This window comes from Heloderma suspectum, chromosome 2 (genome assembly GCF_057233095.1).
Source record: "Heloderma suspectum isolate Gila_16-S chromosome 2, 16-S_ref, whole genome shotgun sequence".
Taxonomy (NCBI): Eukaryota; Metazoa; Chordata; class Lepidosauria; order Squamata; family Helodermatidae; genus Heloderma; species Heloderma suspectum.
The window spans coordinates 105,986,708-106,006,153 of NC_139459.1; the positions used below are offsets into that span (position 1 = coordinate 105,986,708).

The 19,446-nt window shown below is 44.5% G+C and overlaps 1 protein-coding gene and 1 long non-coding RNA gene across 7 annotated transcripts in view; one reads left to right on the plus strand and one right to left on the minus strand.

Annotated features, from left to right (window-relative positions):
* Positions 1-5,364: 5,364 nt before the first annotated feature.
* LOC146352604 (uncharacterized) lies at positions 5,365-15,800 on the minus strand. The gene is made up of 3 exons (XR_014787778.1): positions 15,471-15,800; positions 14,288-14,436; positions 5,365-10,592 (listed from the first exon to the last, which is right to left on the minus strand). It is a non-coding gene; the product is annotated as an uncharacterized LOC146352604 (long non-coding RNA).
* The window catches only part of KDM4C (lysine demethylase 4C), a 336,197-nt gene continuing 332,085 nt past the window's right edge, over positions 15,335-19,446 (plus strand). For 3 of the 6 annotated variants that reach the window (XM_084834471.1, XM_084834474.1, XM_084834473.1), the window contains exon 1: positions 15,337-16,026. The gene's annotated coding sequence lies outside the window, so the exon portion shown is untranslated. Of the gene's footprint in view, positions 16,027-19,446 lie in introns of all 6 variants that reach the window. The other 3 variants (XM_084834476.1, XM_084834472.1, XM_084834475.1) reach the window with 2 other exon arrangements.

Below are 19,446 nucleotides of genomic sequence, written 5' to 3' on the forward strand. Positions count from 1 at the left end.
GGGAGCAATTTTGCCCCCCCCAGCCCCCACTGAGGGCCACACTCCTGTTGCCACTGGCACTCCACCCCCCTCCCATTCAGTTTGCCACCAAAGTTTGGCAGCAAATCACTATGAAGTGGTAAGTAGGTCAAATTTTTCTTGAGAACAAGCTAAATTTGATCTATTTACCACTCCATATCAATAAACCACAATTTTTCAAAATTAATGTTTTTATTGCAAATTTCAACAAAACAAAAGCATAAAAGAAAAAAGTAAATACATAACTGAATTATCAATTTCAATTAACCACAAATTTTTTGCCACCACCACAAATTTTGGCAGTGCAGCAGTAGCAGCACTGGGAACAGGGGTCAGTGGGGCAAACTTAGCAGTCATGGAATAAGGGGAGATGTCCTCTTAGAGATCAGTAACTGGTTAAAGAACAGAAAGCAGAAGAAGAATAAATGGTATTTTCCCAATGGAGGGATGTAAACAGAGCGGTCCCACAGGGATTTGTATTGGGACCAATGCTTTTCAACTTATTCATAAATGATCTGGAGTTAGGAGTGAGCAGTGAAGTGGCCAAGTTTGCTGATCACACCAAATTATTTAGGGCAATTAAAACAAAAAAGAATTGTGAAGATCTCCAAAAGGAACTGTCCAAATGGAGAGAATGGACATCAAAATGGCAAATGTGGTTCAATGTAAGCAAAAAAATGTATACACTGATGGGATTTGAGCTACCAGTGACTGACCAAGAAAGAGATCTTGGAGTTGTGGTGGCAATTTGATGAAAACATTGACCCAGTGTGCGGCTGCTGTGAAAGGCAAATTCCACATTGGGCATAATTTGAAAAGGAATTGAAAATATAACTGCCAATATCATACTGCCCTTATACATCTATGGTGTGACAGCTCTGGTCATCACACCTTAAAAAGGATATTGTAGACTTGGAAAAAGTGCAGAACAGGGCAACTAAAATGATCAACGGACTGAGCAACTCCCCTATGAGGAAAGGTTACAACATCTGGGATTGTTTAAGTTAGATAAAAGGTGAATAAGGGGAGACATGCTAGAGGTGTACAAAACTGTTAATGGTGTTGAGAAAGTGAATAGGGTGACTTTTTCTCCCTCTCTCATAATACTAGAACCCAGGGTCATCCCATGTACCTGATGCGTGACAGATTCAGGACAGATAAATGGAAGTACTTCTTCACACAGCGCATAGTTAAAGTATGGGATTTACTTCCACAAGATGTAGCAATGACCACCAATTTGGACGGCTTTCAAATGGGATTGGAAAAATTCCTGGAGGAGAAGGCTATCAATAGCCACTAGTCCTGATGGCTATATGCTACATCCAGTATCAGAGGCAGTATGCCTTCATATATTGGATCCTGGGGCATATGGGTGGGTGGTGTTGCTGCACTCATGTCCTGCTTATGGGTTTCCCATGGGCAGCTGTTTGGCCACTGTGTGAGCAGAATGCTGGACTAGATAGATGTTCTTATGTTCTTAAAATTGCAAATGTGAGGTTAAATAAGAATTGTAAAACATTTTATACACTGAAAAGTATTATATAAAGTGAGCATGAGCCTGTAGGTCCAGACAAACTGAAACATAGTTAGGGATTCCTATGCAATAGCAAGTTCTACTGAGCCAACATAGCACTGCAATATGGTAATCGAGTTACGTCATATAATGACATCTACTCTGACTATTCTGACAGGCATACCAGTTGACGATATATTTGCCTTTCCATGTCCAGAGGAGAAGTGGGAGGTGGTATTTGTCTTTGTATATAGAAGTTAAGTTAGAAGTTGGCTTTCTTTATACAGAGGTCTGTTAATTTATTGGATTGTACCCTCCATGACCTCAGCCTGTCCTGCCTACAATGACAGAATTTCTGCCTTATCTATTACGAAATATGTAGCTTCTCTGGCTTCAGTGTATCCTATGTAGGTGCCTTTGTAATTAAAAATCTCCTAAGAACATAAAAAGTGCTAAAGTCTTTCTCAGCAAATATTGCAAAATGAGAATTTAAGAAAATTAGGCATGACAATACTGCAATGGAGCCTGACAGTTTTCTAATCTCTCCAAGTCCCTTCCCTCCACCTAGTACAAAGGTACATTTCATAGAATGCTAAGTTAAGGCACTTTTATCCTCTGGATACTCTGTGCTTAGTGTTATCAAATTAAATAGTACTCACCTTTTAGTACTAAATATGGCCAGGAATATGTACAGCTGATAAAAAAAAACGCTGCCTGTTACAATGCCTGCTATCAGTTTTGTTATCTATACCAGGCAACCACGTAATAAGCACAAGGACTTCCCTTGCCCAATCTTGGCTTCTTGGGCAATTAGATGTGGTTTCTGTCCAGATTTAATCATTTCTAGCTTTGTACGAACAGAAGGTTGAGATACCTCTTTGAAAATGTGCAGATCTGCACTTTCATTTTTCTGACAGAGAAAAGAAATAAATTTACTTATATTGCTTTAAAAAATAACTGAGCATAATATATTGAGAAAACCATGTCTTTACCATTAAGCTGTCTTTTTAAGGGAGATACTTGCAATTAATTTAAAATCATGGTAATATATACTAATAGCAAACTAAATTCTCTGAATACCAATCTATATGTAATTAAAATGCCACCATTCATACCACCATTCTTGTGCAACAGGGAAGCATCAACAGGCTTGGGGGAATCCCAAAATTTGCAGTTGTACACCCCCCCTTTATATATACAAATACTCCAAGTGGGGGTGGGGATGGGGGTGGGGATGCAAACAACTCAGTGAGGGCTGAGTGTGCTCATTCAGCATGGAATTCTGACTAGCTCCAGGGATGTGGAGATGGAAAACCAGGAGGGAGGGACAATGGATTGCTATATCCTGGAAAAAGGCATAATTGCCTGGGTGGCTGGAATCCTGAAGAGAACTCCATACTGAAACTTCTTTTTTTGCAGGCCCCACTTGTCAAAAGAATAAGCAAAACAGCCACTAACAAAACATTACAAATTTAACACTTTCAAATCCTTTCACTTCTCTATGCTCAAAACTCAGTTGTTTGCCTTTGCTATCTGTTAATATCTCAGTAATTTCAAGATTGCTCCAACAGTACTGAGTACATAATAAAAGTCATAAGCTATGTGTTTTGCCCTTTTTGTGAGAGAACAAGAGATGGCAGTCTTAGGCTCTCTTCACACCTGGCATTTTATCCCACTATAAACCGGTCCTTTTGATTTCAGAGTTTTCTTCACATGGAGGTTTTATGCTTTGATTGAGATTGCTCCGTGACCCTCCAGGGCATCTCCTGCACTAAATGCCCTTTGTTCTGTTTTTAAATAGATTGCTGATAATGAGCTATCAAATTACCCCATTGAGTTCTTCTTGAGTTCCCTCCATGAAAAGAGGAAAAGTGGCAAGAAGAGGAGTGAGATCAATGAAAGATAATGGAAGACTTCGATACGGGGAGAAGGAGAGGGGAAGGGGAGGGGGGAAAGGAAGCGGGTGAAAAAGGGAGTTGTTGTGATCCGCCCCAGATCCTTTCCGGGATTTACACTGGACCTGTATACAGGCATCTGTCATAGCGCGTCCCTCCGCATTATATCTTTTCTTGGCTGGGCAGAGCTGCACAGAACAATCAGGACAGAAGGGGGCTGTTGGCTCCATACCCCTCCCCTCCCCTGGTCATTGGTTCCTGTAACATGATTGATGGCTGCGCCCCATCCCTCCCCTCCTCCACGGCAGGAGGGAAGTCAGAAGCGCCTCTAGAGGCCTGGATAGGGGGCTATTGGTGCTGGTCACCTCCTTCCTCCGAGGGAGAGAGAGTCTTCTTGGTGGCTTTCACGAGGTTGCTGGTGCTGCTAGTCCTTCTCTGCTAAATATGTCAGTGTGTGATGGAATTAAATGCAGTATATTGCGTGCACTACTGAGTTTGAAGGGCATACCAATTTTCCTGTTCCCAACTAGAGAAGTAAGAAATCCACAAACAGACTTGTATACAGTGAATGCACCAAGCCATCCCTAGCAGTCCCCCCTACCCTCCAGCAACTGCTTCACGGAGACACCTTCATTAGACCCAGCTTGCTCCCCAACCCCGCACTGTTGTTGCTCTTCCCCCTTATTCTGGCTTCCCAACAACCCTGCAAGGTGGGCTAGGAGAAGAAATAGTGGCTGGCTAGGCGGGAGGTAGTACTATGGAAAACCACCTCAGCATTACTGCCTTATCTAAAACAACTCCACACCCCCAAAGGAAGCTATTAAAAATGACAATTCCAAGCTCTGCATTATGAATTTATTCAGGGGAGCAGAAAAAGCACTTTTAATACCCATTGCAATCCTAACTGTCAAGACTTTCTCCTGTGTGGCTGAGAAGGGAGACTCCCCCATCCTCCCTGGGAGGAAAAAAAGCCCATCAATCTGGTGAGCAAAAGGGAGAAGTAGTAGCCAGTGAAGTCAATGGGAAGGGGAGGTTCAGAGTAAATGCATTGAAGGGGATAGGAGACCTTAAGACTGCTACTGTAAGTAGACTTACAATGCACTCCTATGCATGCCTACTCAGAAGCAAGCCACACAGATTTCAATGGCACTTACTCCCAGGAAAGGAAAGCCTTACAGCACATGAGTGTACTTAGAAGTAAGCACTGCTGTATTCAAAGGGATCTCAAAGCCCGTAGTGGAATGGGAGAGAGGCAGAAACGGTCACTGGAAGCGTGGTCAGTGACCTGCACCCCGTTCCCACCAATTTGTTGTCATGACAATGTTATTCAGCACCGCCCAGAAACACCCCCTAGCACACGCCCACACAAAGTGGGACAAAGTGCTAAAGGAGAAATACAGGGGGGAAATGATGATTTCAGTTGCAAGCACAGAAAATGCCGGGTTTTCCCCATTCTCAGATAACACAGGAAGAGGGAAGGAAAGTTGTGAGATAGCAGGAGAGCAATGGCAGCGTTTAAAGCTCCGGTGAAAACCAGTGATTAAAGAAGAACAATCCTGCTAAAATAGGTGTGAAGAGATGCTTAGTGGATGCCTTCTAAGTCAGGTACCATAAGCGTCATGCCTGTAAAGGGATTTGAGCTTGGATTCCCCACATTCAAACCACCAATTGGTATCCACAGAAAACTTCCAGACTCTCGCTTTTTTGCATAGACGTACAGAGATCTAGAATGGAGTCCCTGGGACATATTGGACTTACCCTAAAAGGCAGAGCTATCCTTTAGACAAATAGTCATATAAAATGTGAAGAATCTTTGATTTTGTAATGTTACAGCCTCTGTTGGAAGTTGAAGTGAAGTTCAGCCTCAAGATATGATACAATACCTTAATAGTGAGAACTATTAAAATACAAATGGCTCTGAAAAGGAGATGGGTGAGAGCGAGGGCAGTTAGATCCTCAGTCAAGACTGGGAATGTGTTTTAAAAGTGTATTCTAATCCAACTGAGACAAAACTCTGTGCTGGTGTATAGAGCAGAGCTGAGTGGCCAACTGTGGCTCAAGAGCTACTTCCCCTTTGACGGGTCAACTGTAGCTCTTAAGCCAACAATGCATTTTGTGGTTTATGTATTCTGTGGCTCCCAGCATCCTCCCAACGTACAGCCATACCAGGCAATTCCTGCCCTCTGGAGCCTCTTTGGCTGCAGGTGCTGTTGAGGGCAAAGGGGGAGCATCTAGCATACAACAGTCAGAAGAAACTGAAGAGGTATGGAGAGCCTGCAAGAGAGAGGAGAAGGAAGCTGCTCGAGACACATGTAGCAGCAGCAGACAGAAGCACCTGCCTAAGAGGTGTGGATGGCAGCAAAAGCAGAGAGTTGTTGGATGCTGAAGCATGCTGAAGAAGTTTGATGGAGAGGAGAGAGCAGGCTCAGCCAAAAATCAAACAAACAAACAAACAAACACCACAAGCCTGGGGCAGTGTGAGACTAGGCCTTGCATTTTCTGTATTACATTTGATGTATGTCTTATCATGTATGTATCCACATTATATATTCGGCTTTAGGTGAATGGGTTCCCGAAGTATGAATGATGATGGGTTCCAACAAGGCTGTGAGCTATGGCATATTAGGGGTCTCAGAAACCATGCCATAAGCACTTCTGAAAACTGGGTGAAGAGGCCCTCACAGTTTGAGATCAGCAAGTGTCATGTTAGCGATTACAGCATCCTGTAGAACAGCGGCTTGAAATAGCCATTGTAACATCCTGTGGAATAATAAGTAGGCCTGTGGTCAGCTCACCCTGAAGCATTGTACCCTCAGCAATAAGACTGTCTTTTGACTTGTGAGTCAGTGGTCAAAAGTCTATGAGAGACTGCAGCGACTCTGGTTGCGAGTCTACAGCTAAACCATTTGTGTGGTAATGCAAGGGCAGTGGACTATGGGTCAATGGCCATGCAGTGACTGTGGACTAATGGATATAAAAGTGGGCTTGGGATCATCCCCAGTGAGGAGTTCTTGCAACATCAGGATGGAGTGCACCTTGAGACCCCATAATCTCCAGAGCAAAGTCTCACTGAGTGGGGTTGGCCTCCCATTTTAGTGAGTTTGATTGGATAGGAACCAAATTCTATTGATATGATACCTGTGATTTGAAGTGCAAATTCTATATATACTATTGGTGTGATCAATAAAGCAATGTAAGATTAGAAGAGCTCTTGTGTGCAGCCTCATTACTCCAACTCTTTTTCGATCCCAGGTCTGATTGGGACTGATCATCAGACAGGTTTGGTAATGGCAGACAGAAAAGAGAGGAAGCTACCAAGGCCTAGAGAAGACTGAGAGGTTAGCTAGTGATGCCCCTTGGCCAACTTGCAGGAGTTAGGCCCAGGCTATGTGGCCTTCCCGGTCTTTCTACTCCGTCAGTGCTCTGCAGGCCTCTCCTAGGAAGAGGATTAATATGCCCGTCCAAGGCCTTTCCCCTTTTTTACAGGTGCAGGGGATTAACCTGGTCTTTCCCATCCACCCATGTTCTGCATTCATGTCAGGGTTGTATCTGAGCCCATAGAGTCCCAAAGCAGCTCTGATTCAGAGGAAGAGAGGCAACTTTGTGGGGGAGGAACTTTCCCAGACTTCAGAGGTGCAGCTGGAGGGGGAGCCCCCCCTTCTCACATCCCTGGGAGTGACAGTGAACCAGGCGTGGAAAGGGAAGGACAGCCTGAACTTTTAGACGTGAGGCGCAGACACAGGCACAAGTGAGAGATCACAGGGGCCGAGCTTCGCCGCTCAGCCCAATTGGCTCGACGACAACAGCTGCGCCCAGAAGCATCACAGGAGAGGGGGAGATCTTCCCCTCCCACCCCTTGAGTTCAGAGAGCTGCCACCCTTTTCCCAAACGGAGATCCACTGACGTAGTTTCCCTTTGAACCCCTAGATGGCTGTTCCTTTGTAGTTCTCTGAGTCTCCAGAAATTAGCATCTGTATGCTTCATTAGGGTAAATGGAATTAAAGCCTTGGAAAGCAGCCCTTTTGTCTGAGTGTTGATTTGGCTATTGGAATATTCAGTAGGCAACAGGGGAATCCTGACAGCTCCTCACCTAGGAATGGGAGTGGGAAGGGGTCTACAATTTTTGGCTGGCATTACTAGCCAAGCCAAAAGTTGTGGCCGCCAGTTTCCTCCCCACCAGTGGCAGGAAGCACCTGTGTGCAACACCAAAAGAGCTCTGGACAAAGAGTCCCAGAGAGAGCAATCCTATGGCCCCTAGACAGGATACTTTGGATTCCTGGATCCGTGGGCAGAGACAGCGCTCCGACCTTGGGCCCAGGAGTCAGAGCTCCGCACCCTCTCCCCCACCCAGCTGAGAGAATTGCACCAGCTGCCTCTACAAGCTCGCAAATGCAGCTCGGAGAGGAGGGAAAGGGGGCATGCCAGTGGGCAGGGAGGGTAGGGGACTGGGGAAGCAGGGATACAAGCTATCTCCAGCCTTCATCCCTCTCCCTCCCCGACGCTTCAGCTAGACAGGCAAAAACACCCGTCTAACTAAATTGCAGAGCCAGTCTAGCTAAACGTGCCTCCCACTTTGCTTTGGATACTTGCAAGCTTCCGAGTTTGGAGGCTTACGGGTATCAAGGGCGGATCCAATAGGACTGCACCCAGCATCCCTCTGTTGAGCAATGGGAAAAGAGAGGCAGGAAGTGTGCAGGCTTCAAATTACGCTTGACGAAGGAGCTTAGCATCCCTGCTACAGCAGCTACTGGAGATTCCCCCACTCCTGCGGAAAGGAGAGGGGAGTGTGCAGGCTTCAGCTGATACTCAGTGGTGGGTTTCAGAGTCCCACTGCTGAGCACTAGCTGTAGGAGCTTCCTCACTTGTGGGAATGACAAGCAGGGAGTGAGCAGGCTTCAGCTGCTGTTCAGTTGGGAACTCTGAGCCCTACCATTGAGCAGTAGTCAGAAAAGCCTGTTCCTCTCCTCTCCTCTCCTCTCCTCTCCTCTCCTCTCCCTGATTGAAAAGAGAGGCAGGGAGCTTACTTTCAAACTCAACAGCTTTCCTTTAAACCTTAGAGTTGGGAAAGGAGGGGGAATCATTGGAAAGCTTCTGTTACAATCTGAGCCCATCTCTGCAGCTTCAGTTGGGAGGGAGGCTTTTTGCTTGTCATGCTCACAACACAGATCCACACTCACCATAGAGAGTGTGGAGGGTACAATGTCAAAGACAAGGGGAATTAACCTTTACATTCAAGGCCTTTTCCCTTTTCACAGGGCATTACAGGAGGTGTGGATTAATCCACATCTTCCCCAGGACTTTCCCCTCCATCCATGCTCTGCAGGCCTCACATAGGACCAAGAGTGAGGGAGATTAATCTGCCCTTTGCACATCAGGAATTGCCTGATAGTGCTTGTTTGTAGTGTTCAAATCTTGTGTGATAAATATGTGCAGGCAAAGAGTTGTACATCTCACCACTCTCTACTACACCCTTTCTAATCTGATGTTGGAGTTTACTGTGGCATAGAATCCCACATCTAATTTTATATTCTATTCAGGCAAGGGTCCTGCAAAAGCATGACATCATCAAGTTGTAAGAAACACAAGTATGAAGAAGAAAACTGACATTTTAAGCCAGGATGTGAGGAAGATTTGCATTCTTTGTTAAACCTCTGCCTACAGTCAACTAAAAGCCTTCTGGAATAGCCATGTTTTGGCCAGACACCTGAAAAAATAAAGTATCAAGGCATAGTGAATGTCCCTTGGGAGGGCATTCACAAAATGGGGCCACTCCTAAAAATGCATCTGCACCTAGTGGCTACCCATATTATCTCATTCAGCTGCGGAGTTTGGAACAAGGTCTCAGATGTTGAACAGAGCATGTGGGGAGGGTCATATGGAAGAAGGCCATCCTTGAGGCACCTGGTCCTAAGCTGTTTAGGGATGTGTGTGTTAAAACCAGCATGTTGAATTGAGCCCAGAAACAAACTGGTAGCTAGTGTAGGTTGAACAACATAGAAATCTTGATTCTGCTCCCCATGCCAGGATGCAACAGCATTAAATGCAATTGTAGATAGATTGTAGCTGCTTCACTATAGGACAGGAGTAATAAGAAAGGGAGGAATGTTTATGTCTGGCTTTGAGAAGTAAACTGGATGGTGATTGTGTGATCAGAATACTGGACTAGATGGAACCTAGATGAAGAGAATGAATCTTCCTAGGTTCTTAAGTACTTGTGTGGAACATCAGTTTTAATTCTGCTCCAATGTAATTGTGAAAAAGTAATGCCTCAGCAGTACTGAAGGGCTCTAGTGTAGAAGCAGCCTAGATGGCCAATTCCTTTAGGTAATACCATCTTCCATTGATTAACATCCTCCTAATCAGGAATTTCTACATTGCCTTTTCCAGGTATCCAGTACCAATATAAAGAAGCAGGACTCAGATGCATCAACTACATTATCTAACATTTTTGAAGGGGTCAGAACACTTTTTAATTCAGTAATTTGAGGAAAAGAGCTTGAATAGAAGACAACTGAAATGTGCTGTATATAGTAAGGCATTTATGACACAGGACTACTGTTATTGTATCTTATTATATACTGTATTTGTGATTTTAGAATTATGAATTTCATGGTATTTGTGTATCGTATTCTGCTTATGAAGGTTGTTAGCTGCCTGTCCCCTCCCTGCCATGAAAGTTAGTTCCCAGCCTTACCCGGAACAGCCTGTGGTTTAAGGACCAGGAAGGTCAGGGGAGATGTCCAGCAGAGAGCACAGTGAGAAAGCTGTTGCTTCAGTAAGGACTTGGCTCCAACTGAGCAGTTTTATAGGGAATGCTGATGCCCCACTCCTTCCTGACTTGTCTTTAGGGCCCTGATCCAGAACATGCTTCCTCCTTACAAGTAGCACTCACATCTGTCCTGCTGCTGCCAGACGAGCAGTGTGTCTCCGGCTTTGGGCTTCTGTCCAGAACAGCTGCTGCCTTTGTTTCTGGGAGTGATCCTGGTGGGCTCCTGGTGGTAGTCTTGGAAGAGCTATTGGCATCCTCAGACTTCCCCTGATCCTCAAAACCACTAGGACCGGTGACAGGATCCTCCTCTTCTTCTGAGGTGACCTCAGGTACCAGGGTTGTCCTGGCTGGAAGATGGTGGGACACGACATTGCTCCGGGCTCTTTGTGAGGAAGGACTGGATGTAAATGCAACAAAAAGAAAGGAAGGAAGGGTCTCATAGGTATAGCAAAATTAAAATAGCCCATTTATCTGAAAGGAACACAGAGAAATTGTATTCTCAATACAAATACTTCTACATTCTGACTTTGGACATAACATCTGTAGAAGCAGAAGTTCTTGTCATTTACAAAAGGGCAAACATGACTGAATGAAAGGGTATTCACAGTCTTTGTGCAGCCATTTGTGTTGAACACTCTGCAGCAGGGCCAGCAAACTATATTTCAAGCTGTTTGCAGATATTCATAGCCAAAGATTTAAGCAAAATTGCAAGCTTGAAGGACTGCATTTTTAAACCAAATATACTGTTAGTTCAATAGAAGTTACCAACTTGCCTTGTGTGTGTGTCTTTTCCCTGTGACCAACATAAGAGCTCTCTACCTCAAAACTAAATTGTAGGCACTGCCAGGCTCCCTATAGCCAAGAGGATTATTCATTTTTGCAGGAAAGTGTTCCTGAGCCATTTGGTTCAAATGAGAAACAAAGACTGCCACCTTGTGTGCACTAAAAGGCACACAAATTCAATGGACAGTAAATGGGTGTACACAGTGACCCAGTTTGCATGATCAAACAACCCATGTTAGTTTCTGCCTGCATGATTCTGCATTCAATTCACCCAGTTTCTGGATTGTTTTGTGATGTGAGAACCTGGAAACTCTGGGTTGCAGAGGGGTTACACAACCTAAAATTAATGCATGGTTTGTTGTTGGGTTTATTCTGGGAAGTTTAAGCCCTAAATAACCCAGAATTTCTGGGTTCACATGCTACAAAACAACCCAGGAAGGGGGTGTTTCTGGGTTGTTAATTGAAAGTAAGTAGTGAGTGGGCGGGAGGCAGCATGCTCACTCGTTCCCATGCATCCCTGCCAATTCCTGGGTTAAACAACCCAGGAATTGGCCATGACATGTGAACTGAGTCAGTAAGGCAAACAGACTAATACTAGAATCTGTTCAGTACATTGAGGATGAACAATACAGTTGTATCAACTATCTTAAAACTGTATTTTTTCCTGTATTGAGAAGTTGCTTATTTTGTGGTTAAACAATACATTTTGCAGCAGATTGGACAAAAAGTACATAATACATGATTAAAGTAGGAGCTGGTAGGAGAGATGGTTTTCAAGAACTTTCACAATGTGTATATAAAAAACCTCCACAGCTTTCAGTTTCTTTGTTTAAATAGCTGATAAACATTTGGTTTTTTGGATGTTTTATTTCCTTAACTGTCTTCTTCAAACTTTAGTATGAATTAAGCTCATTTTAAAAACAACCACTTTTGTTATAGGATGGTTATTTTAATGCATGCTTGCGTAAAGTGACTTATCAGCAAGTAAATTATAAATAATTAAAGTAGTTACTACCTAATGGAAAAGGAGACTTGGACTCCAATATCAAGAAACACTTAAGAGTGCAATCCTCGACATATCTTCTCAGAAGTAAGTCTTATTGCATTCAATGGGGCTTGCTCCTAGGTAAGCGAGTATAGGATTCCAGTCTTGCTTCACTCTAAGCACCACTGAAATCTATGAGCACAATCCTCTCAAGTCTCATTGATTTCAATGGGAGAGATTTATGGCCATGCTTATGCATTGATAAACATACATAACCAAACCATTAACATGGTTAAGTTTAACTGGATCATTCCCTAATCAGCAGGACCTGTGTTTTCCCACTAATAAATCTACAGAGCAAATAAACTCTGAAAAACATTGGTCATTTTCATAGCCCTTTACTGACTGTTGAACTCTTGCGTGTCTAGCCATGGTGCTAAACTACTAAGCTTGAAACACAACATATCCTAGATTTTCAGGCACAGAGTTTGAAAAGAAAGATTATACACACACACGCGCGCACACACACACACACACTATAAATCTATGTAAATTACTGTCCCTGAATTAGCAATAGCTGTAGCAATTGACATCTAAGGGGAATGTTACCAGGTTTTGTTCAGTAAAGGGCAATAAACATATGTTGCTTAGGTAGAGTTTAGAATTATTATGCTACAGTCCAGATTTACATGTATGATATAGTTTACAAATCAGATACAGCTTTAAGGGTAAAATCCTATGTATGTTTAGACAGAAAAAGTCCTACAATTCCCAGCATGCCCCAGCTAGCATCACTGACTGGAAGGATGTTTGGAGTTGTACAGCCTAAACATGCATAGGATTGCACCCTAATGTGCTTAAATCAAGATGAACGTATTACTGGGCAGCAGCTAGTTTCTCTAAAATAACAAGACATGATTTCTGCACAGAAAGAATGAATGGTAGTCGGATAGAATTTCAAAGTCCATCCGATCTTTGTTTGCTGTCTCATCACTGCCATCTGGTGTTTGTCATTCCAGTAACCTTACCAGTGTGCAATGACAGTTTCAGTAATAAGGCCAATTGATATGGCTATGTCATAGGAAGATTAAAAGCATAAATCACACGTTTACCTGAGCTCTGGTAACATGAGAGATGGAAGCTCCCTCCTATCTAGGGATTATGAATAAATACATTCTCTGGTTTGGACTGAAAGTTGCTCTTGTGCAAGTAAAAGGCACTTCTCATGTTAAGGTTGCTCCCTGCTGCCTGATTCTGTTGATTCCCCCCTCCCTCCCTCCACTGAAGCCCTCCAAGCTACATCCTATCCAATTCTGGAGAGTCCCCTGGCTCTCAGGTGCAGTTTACTGGAGAGTGCAGTGAGGAAGAAGGGGGAGAAAACCCTAGTGCAGATTTGCTTGAGCATCTTTGAATTCAGGCCTATCTACAGGACATGAAGCTGCTGTAGGCACTTCATTAACTACATTTATTACATGTGTGTAGGCATTTGTTATTTATCTATTTATTTAAAGTATTTATCACCTTTCTGCCCACCAGGGCCCTCAAAGTGAAGCACAATTTAAACAAGCAATATAAACCTCTGGTCTAAATTTTAGGATTAACTCCAGTGTAAAATTTCCATGTCAATTTTGGAAGAGGAATTATGGTACAATTTTTCATGCATATTCTTCAATTATGATAGAAGCAGAAAAAGTATTTTAATGAAAATTACTGCATATTCAACATAATCAGATAGTTTAAAGGAGGCATGTCTTTCAGCATACAGCTGCCAAATGATTATAGGCATAATCCAGCCAAAAGTTAAGAACAGGAAATCAAGTCCAATTGATTTCACTGGCAGAAAGTTAGGAAGTTGCTTAATTTCCCCACTGAAATCAATGGGACTTTCAAGGCTGTAACCACAATGCACATTTATTTGGGAGTACACCCAACTGAACAAAGTGGGACATCTCTTTCAAGTAAACATTGGTGGAACTGGGCTGCTCAGCTGCAATCCTAATCGTCCTTACAGACAAATCCTATGTGTAGAGTTCTACACATCTAAGACAACTGGTAAAGACCATTGAAGGGCTGCAGTGGCTTAGTGGTTAAGACGCTGAACTGCAGACTGGAAGGTCGACAGGTCAGCAGTTCGAGACCCGAGTGCTGCGTGACGGAGTGAGCTCCTGTCTTCAGTCCCAGCTCCTGCCAACCTAGCAGTTCGAAAGCAAGAAATTGCAAGTAGATAAATAGGTACCGCGACGGAGTGAGCTCCCGTCTTCAGTCCCAGCTCCTGCCAACCTAGCAGTTCGAAAGCAAGAAATTGTAAGTAGATAAATAGGTACCGCTTCGGCGGGCACCTCGGTGTTCAGTCATGCCGGCCACATGACCACGGAAGCGTCTTCAGACAGCGCTGGCTCTTCGGCTTAGAAACGGGGATGAGCACCGCACCCTAGAGTCGGACACGACTGGTTGGGGACACCTTCACCTTTACCTTTAAAGACCATTGAACACAGAACATCTGACATCTGAGTAAATATACGAAGGATCTGTCTGTCCATCTCATTGAACTCAGTGGGCCCAACAAAACCTGGCACTGGCCAAAAAGCTTAAAAACCAGACCCCCTGTCCTAGCAACTCTCCTCAAATATATAGAAGCGGGCTGTCACAGTTGCTCTCACTCAGCATATGCTCAAAAGCACAGTTGTCTTTCTTTTTTCATGTGTTCTAAACCACCCTTCCCCACTCTGGTTTTCTAGACCAGCCCTCCCCACTGTGGACTTCAATTCCACCAGCCCCCAGCCAACATGGCCAATGGCCAGGAATGCTGGGAGTTGTAGTCCAAAACATCTGGAGGGCTCCAGGTTGGGAAGGCTGTTCCAGACGGACTGTGGTGCTGAAATCAAGTTTGGTGCTGCTAAGCCCTAGTTCTAATTATTTCTTGGGTCGCTGGAATAAACACAGCACTATTTTATGGGCTAGGAATAGGCTGGTATGGGCAAAAATGTTTAATAGAGGAAGAGCTGCGAAGGCTGCCCAGCCGTCCCAGATTATGCTAGAGCAACGGGCACCCACTATTTTTGTGTAGGGGCAGGGCAACCACAAACACACGCTTCTTTTTTTCGTTTACTTCACATGTTCCTTCAAAATAAGGGCGGATATTTCTATTTGCGGGCGACGTACGTGTATGTGCATCGGCCCCGCCTTCCCTGGCCTTTTCTAGCCGCGTCTTGGCTCTACAGTCTACTGCCCAGTCAGCTGGTGCTGGGCAGATCGACAGGCGGCCAACAGGCGAGCGCACCACCATTTCCTTCCTGCCTTGCCGCGCCTCCCGAGGGGGTGGGGCGGGGATCTAGCCGCCCCGAACTGGGCGTGTGGAGAGATTGCGCGCATGCGCAAATCAAGAGCCCTCCGAGCCACACAGGCGCGCGGTACCTGTCGCTGACTCGAGCCTGTAACGCTACGCTCAACGGGAAAGGGACGGGAGGGGCGGGGGGAATACCTATTACCCTAACTCTGTTACAGCACCTGTGATTGGCGCGCGACGCCCCCATCTCGCACCAGGCGATCCGTGGGGAGAGCTCGCAGCCGAAAAGAAAAACGGAACCCAACTGTCGGCATCCCACGTGGTGACCCCACGTGACTTCACAACAACAGGCCTTCGCTTTTTCCCCCTTCGCCTCTTCCCCTCCCCGCCCCCCCCCCCGGAACGTTCAGGCGAGTGACACCATAGCGGCGCAGGTCGCGCGAACACCTCCTTCGGTCACGTGACCACCGGAGAGGAAGCCGCTTTGCGTCACGTGACGCCACAGGGGTTCTTTCCCCCCGAAGATCTCGCGGCGACCGACGGTGGAGAGGAGGAGGCGGAGGAGGAGGCGGAGGCGGCAGGGGGGGGGTTATATGTGTGTGTGAGTGGCCGACTGGGTTGCGCGTGCGCAGCCCGTAGCTGTCATCCGCGCAAAGAACAACAAGTCCCACCAAATCAGGGGGACGCAAATAGTTACAACCACGGTCGGAAGTGCGGCGGCTCTTGGCGGACAGCGCTCCCGGCTCGGGCACGGTCGACCGTCAGCCTCACGTACAGGTAAAACGGGCGAGGAGATACCCAGTTATGGAGGCGGGGATAGGTGGGCTTGCCCGGAGAAGGTTGTGTTGCGCCTGAGGGCGGAGCGGCGTTAAGAGGTGGGAGTAACAGGTGGAAGGGGGGCACCGTGGTGGAGAGCGAAGGCGGACGGGGGGCACCGGCCCGGCCGCTGGGGGTGGTGGGTGGGGACGTGTAGGGATGGAGGGGCGGCCCCCTGGGATGGAGGGGTGGCCCTGTGGCACCTGGGCGCGTGGGGGAGGAAGGCGTGAGGGGGGGGGTGTTGGGAGTTATGTTGAGAAGCGGGGTGGGGAAAAGATATGGAGTTAGAGAACGGGGAGCTGGGGAGACAGACGGGATAATGGGTGTGTGTGTTGTGGGACCTGTCAGAGGGATGGGCTGGACGACGAAGGGGCTGACCTGAGTCCCACCATACCAGTGAGTGAGAAGGGCTGGAGGAAGAAACAGAGCAGCTAGTGAGAAAGACTTACGAGTGAGGAAATCACTCAGGACTTTTGAATAATGAAATGGTGTGTGTGTGTGTGTGGGGGGGGGTAGGGATGGGCCTTTCTCTGGTCAAAATTTGTGGCTCTTTGCGGGTTGGGTGCCTCTCAAGATTGTCTGCTAGTAGCAAGTTGGAGAATGTCCACGTAAAAGCAATTTCCAGTAAAATAAATTCTGGTAAAAGTAGGAACCCAAGAGGGTGTTTGGTGTCCCTGTCGGTAGAACTTGATTGAGCAGAGAAATGCCTGTTGGGTAGGAAGAAACGAAAGCAGCAGGGTGTATTTCCAGATTCTTTGTATTGAGAGTTGTTCTAACCATAAGTGAGAAAAAAAATTGGACAGGAAAGAGTCTCTTAAAGCCCAGCTGTCACTTAAGCTGCCTTTGCTTAAAATGTTGTTTGCGGGTGTTTACTTTTATGGTTTCAAGAATTAGACATAAGTAGTTATTCATGTATGGGCTTCAAGATCTGGTCGTTGCTGTTCTCTCATTGATTTTGTATTGAAGTTGCCAGTTATTTCTTAAGTTAAAGTTGTGTATCCTTTATCTCTTTTGAAATTTATCTTGCAGTTCTAAAGTTCTCAATGAACCCCTGTACTGTACAAAGCCTGTATCTCTCCCTTTGCTTGAAAGTTATAGCACACTGAGCCAGTATCAAGGCCATGGGAGCTATATCAGAGGCTATAATATCTACTTCATTATTTGCATTTTTGAATTGAGTGTTACCTAGTGATAGTTTCAACAGTAGATGAAGCTAATGCTGTGTAACCAGAATCTGACTTACAGGGATATTTTCTAGTAAAAACTATATAAATGAAGCTGCAGTCATGACATAATCTACATATGCCACAATGGCTAACTAGTGAGACTCCAGTTAATGTATTTAGTCCATACATGTACAAGGATTGTTGTTGTTGTTCAGTTGTTAAGTCGTGTCTGACTCTTCGGGACCCCATGGATTACTCCCCAATTATTAATACATTGTAGGGAAGTAAGCTACAAATAACATTCAAATCAATGAAGCCTCTTTCCATATAATAAGGTTAGCATTTTCACTATGCATAAAAAAACAAATTAAGCCGTCCATTAAAAAACACACACATAAAATCTGCAGATAGGCAATACTATTATTATATAAAATTATGAGCAAGCTTTTGAGATCTCCAGATCTCTTAATGAGGCAAGATGTCATAAAAAGTGTGGAGAGGGGGCAGGGTTGGAGGGAAGGAAACTCTCAAAGTGTAAATTTCAGAATCCAAGCAATATATTAGTACCAAGCCTAACCCATTTAAGACTGTGCTCCTTCCTCCACTGCAAGGAATATGAATTTGGGAAACTTGTGATGCTTGCACCAAATATAAGACTAGTATTATGGTGACAAAAGGCCTTCTCTGGCTTAGATTGTAGTCCAAGTCATTCAGTCCTTCCCTCCCTTCTTCCTATCCACACATCCACCTCTAAACCCCTTCTCTTACTCTCAATTACCTTTGTTGTTTTGGCACCAATTGAATGGAGGGAGGTTTCTTTCCTCCTTCCCTTCTCTGATGCCTGGAGTGCTAGTGATTGGGCTATGTGCCAAAAATGTAGTTTTCCCGCTGCTGCTTACATGTGTCACTATACCAGAGGCAGCAAAAATGGGGTACAGTTGCAAAGGAAATACTTTTAGAAACTGACATATTTTAGCAAGGCAGTGACAGAAGTATAACAAATTCCAAAATGGCTTTTGTTTGGATGGGTTCTTCATAATGTTTTTCTAGCAGCATAGTAATGGTGTTTATTACTATGATGGCTGTTAATACTTTTAAAGTTCCAGTTCTAACTTTGACTTTTCTCATTTGAACATTTTATGAAAGTAAAGCAGTAATTTCTTAAAGAATGTAGATGGTAAATTTTTTAAAGTAAAACTTTTAAATTTGTTTGAGATCCCAAGGGGACTATTGTATCAACTTCAAATCTGACATTGGGGTAAATCAGAGATCAAAGAAATGCCCTTTTCCAACATTGTTTCTCTGCCTCTCTTTCTGCAGTTTCCGGATTTGTTTAGGAGAAAGCCCCATATATACATGCACAAATGGAAACTTCTAACATATGTATATGCTTTTGCACTTGGATGGGTTTTTAGCCATTTCTAAAACTGCCGTACAGGTCGCAGTTCTTTATCTGAGCAATGTGATGATGCATATGTTCCATAATAGGTACATCTAGATAATGGCAAGAAACCTGAGCTTCTTAAAACATACAAAACATACTTCTAGTAAGTAATCGTCATAGGGCTTTCCTTGGAAGCTTCACTTGTATTCTGGTTGGCATGTCTGAGAGATGTATTTTATTAGATTGGCAATTTATGCATCATTGAAAAAGAGGAAATGCATGACCAAAACAATTGCTTCTTTATATGTATATATGCTCATTTAGAAATGATTACTGTAATGTAAATAGAAATGTAGTACATCTCACCATAGTGTGGAAGACTGAGACCAGGTGACCTGTGTGCCTGCTCAGTCTGCCCTCTAGGTGCTAACTGTTGGTGGGCAACTTCAAGATTGCCCTTCTTATGCTTCTTTAATTTTAAACTGGACAGTCAGGACAGCCCTTCAAATAGAGGACTGTTGTCTCTAAAGTAGGAAACATAATTTTACAAGATAATAAAAGCTGCTGATGTAACCAAAGAAATGCTTGAAGGCTACCTCTGGGGCATTAGTTGTGCTGCACAGGGATTGAATGAGGTGCCTGTTTCTCTATTTCAGGAAACATATATAAGCAGCAGAAGGGTCTTTTACCCATAGTAAATTAAAACAGCTAATATTGATAAAATGCTAGAAAATTCTTCAAGGATAGATAGATTCATGGCTACTACTAGAAATCTCTTCCTCCAGTACATGGATTGTTAACGAGTATAGTGGGGGAATTTCTACACCCTTG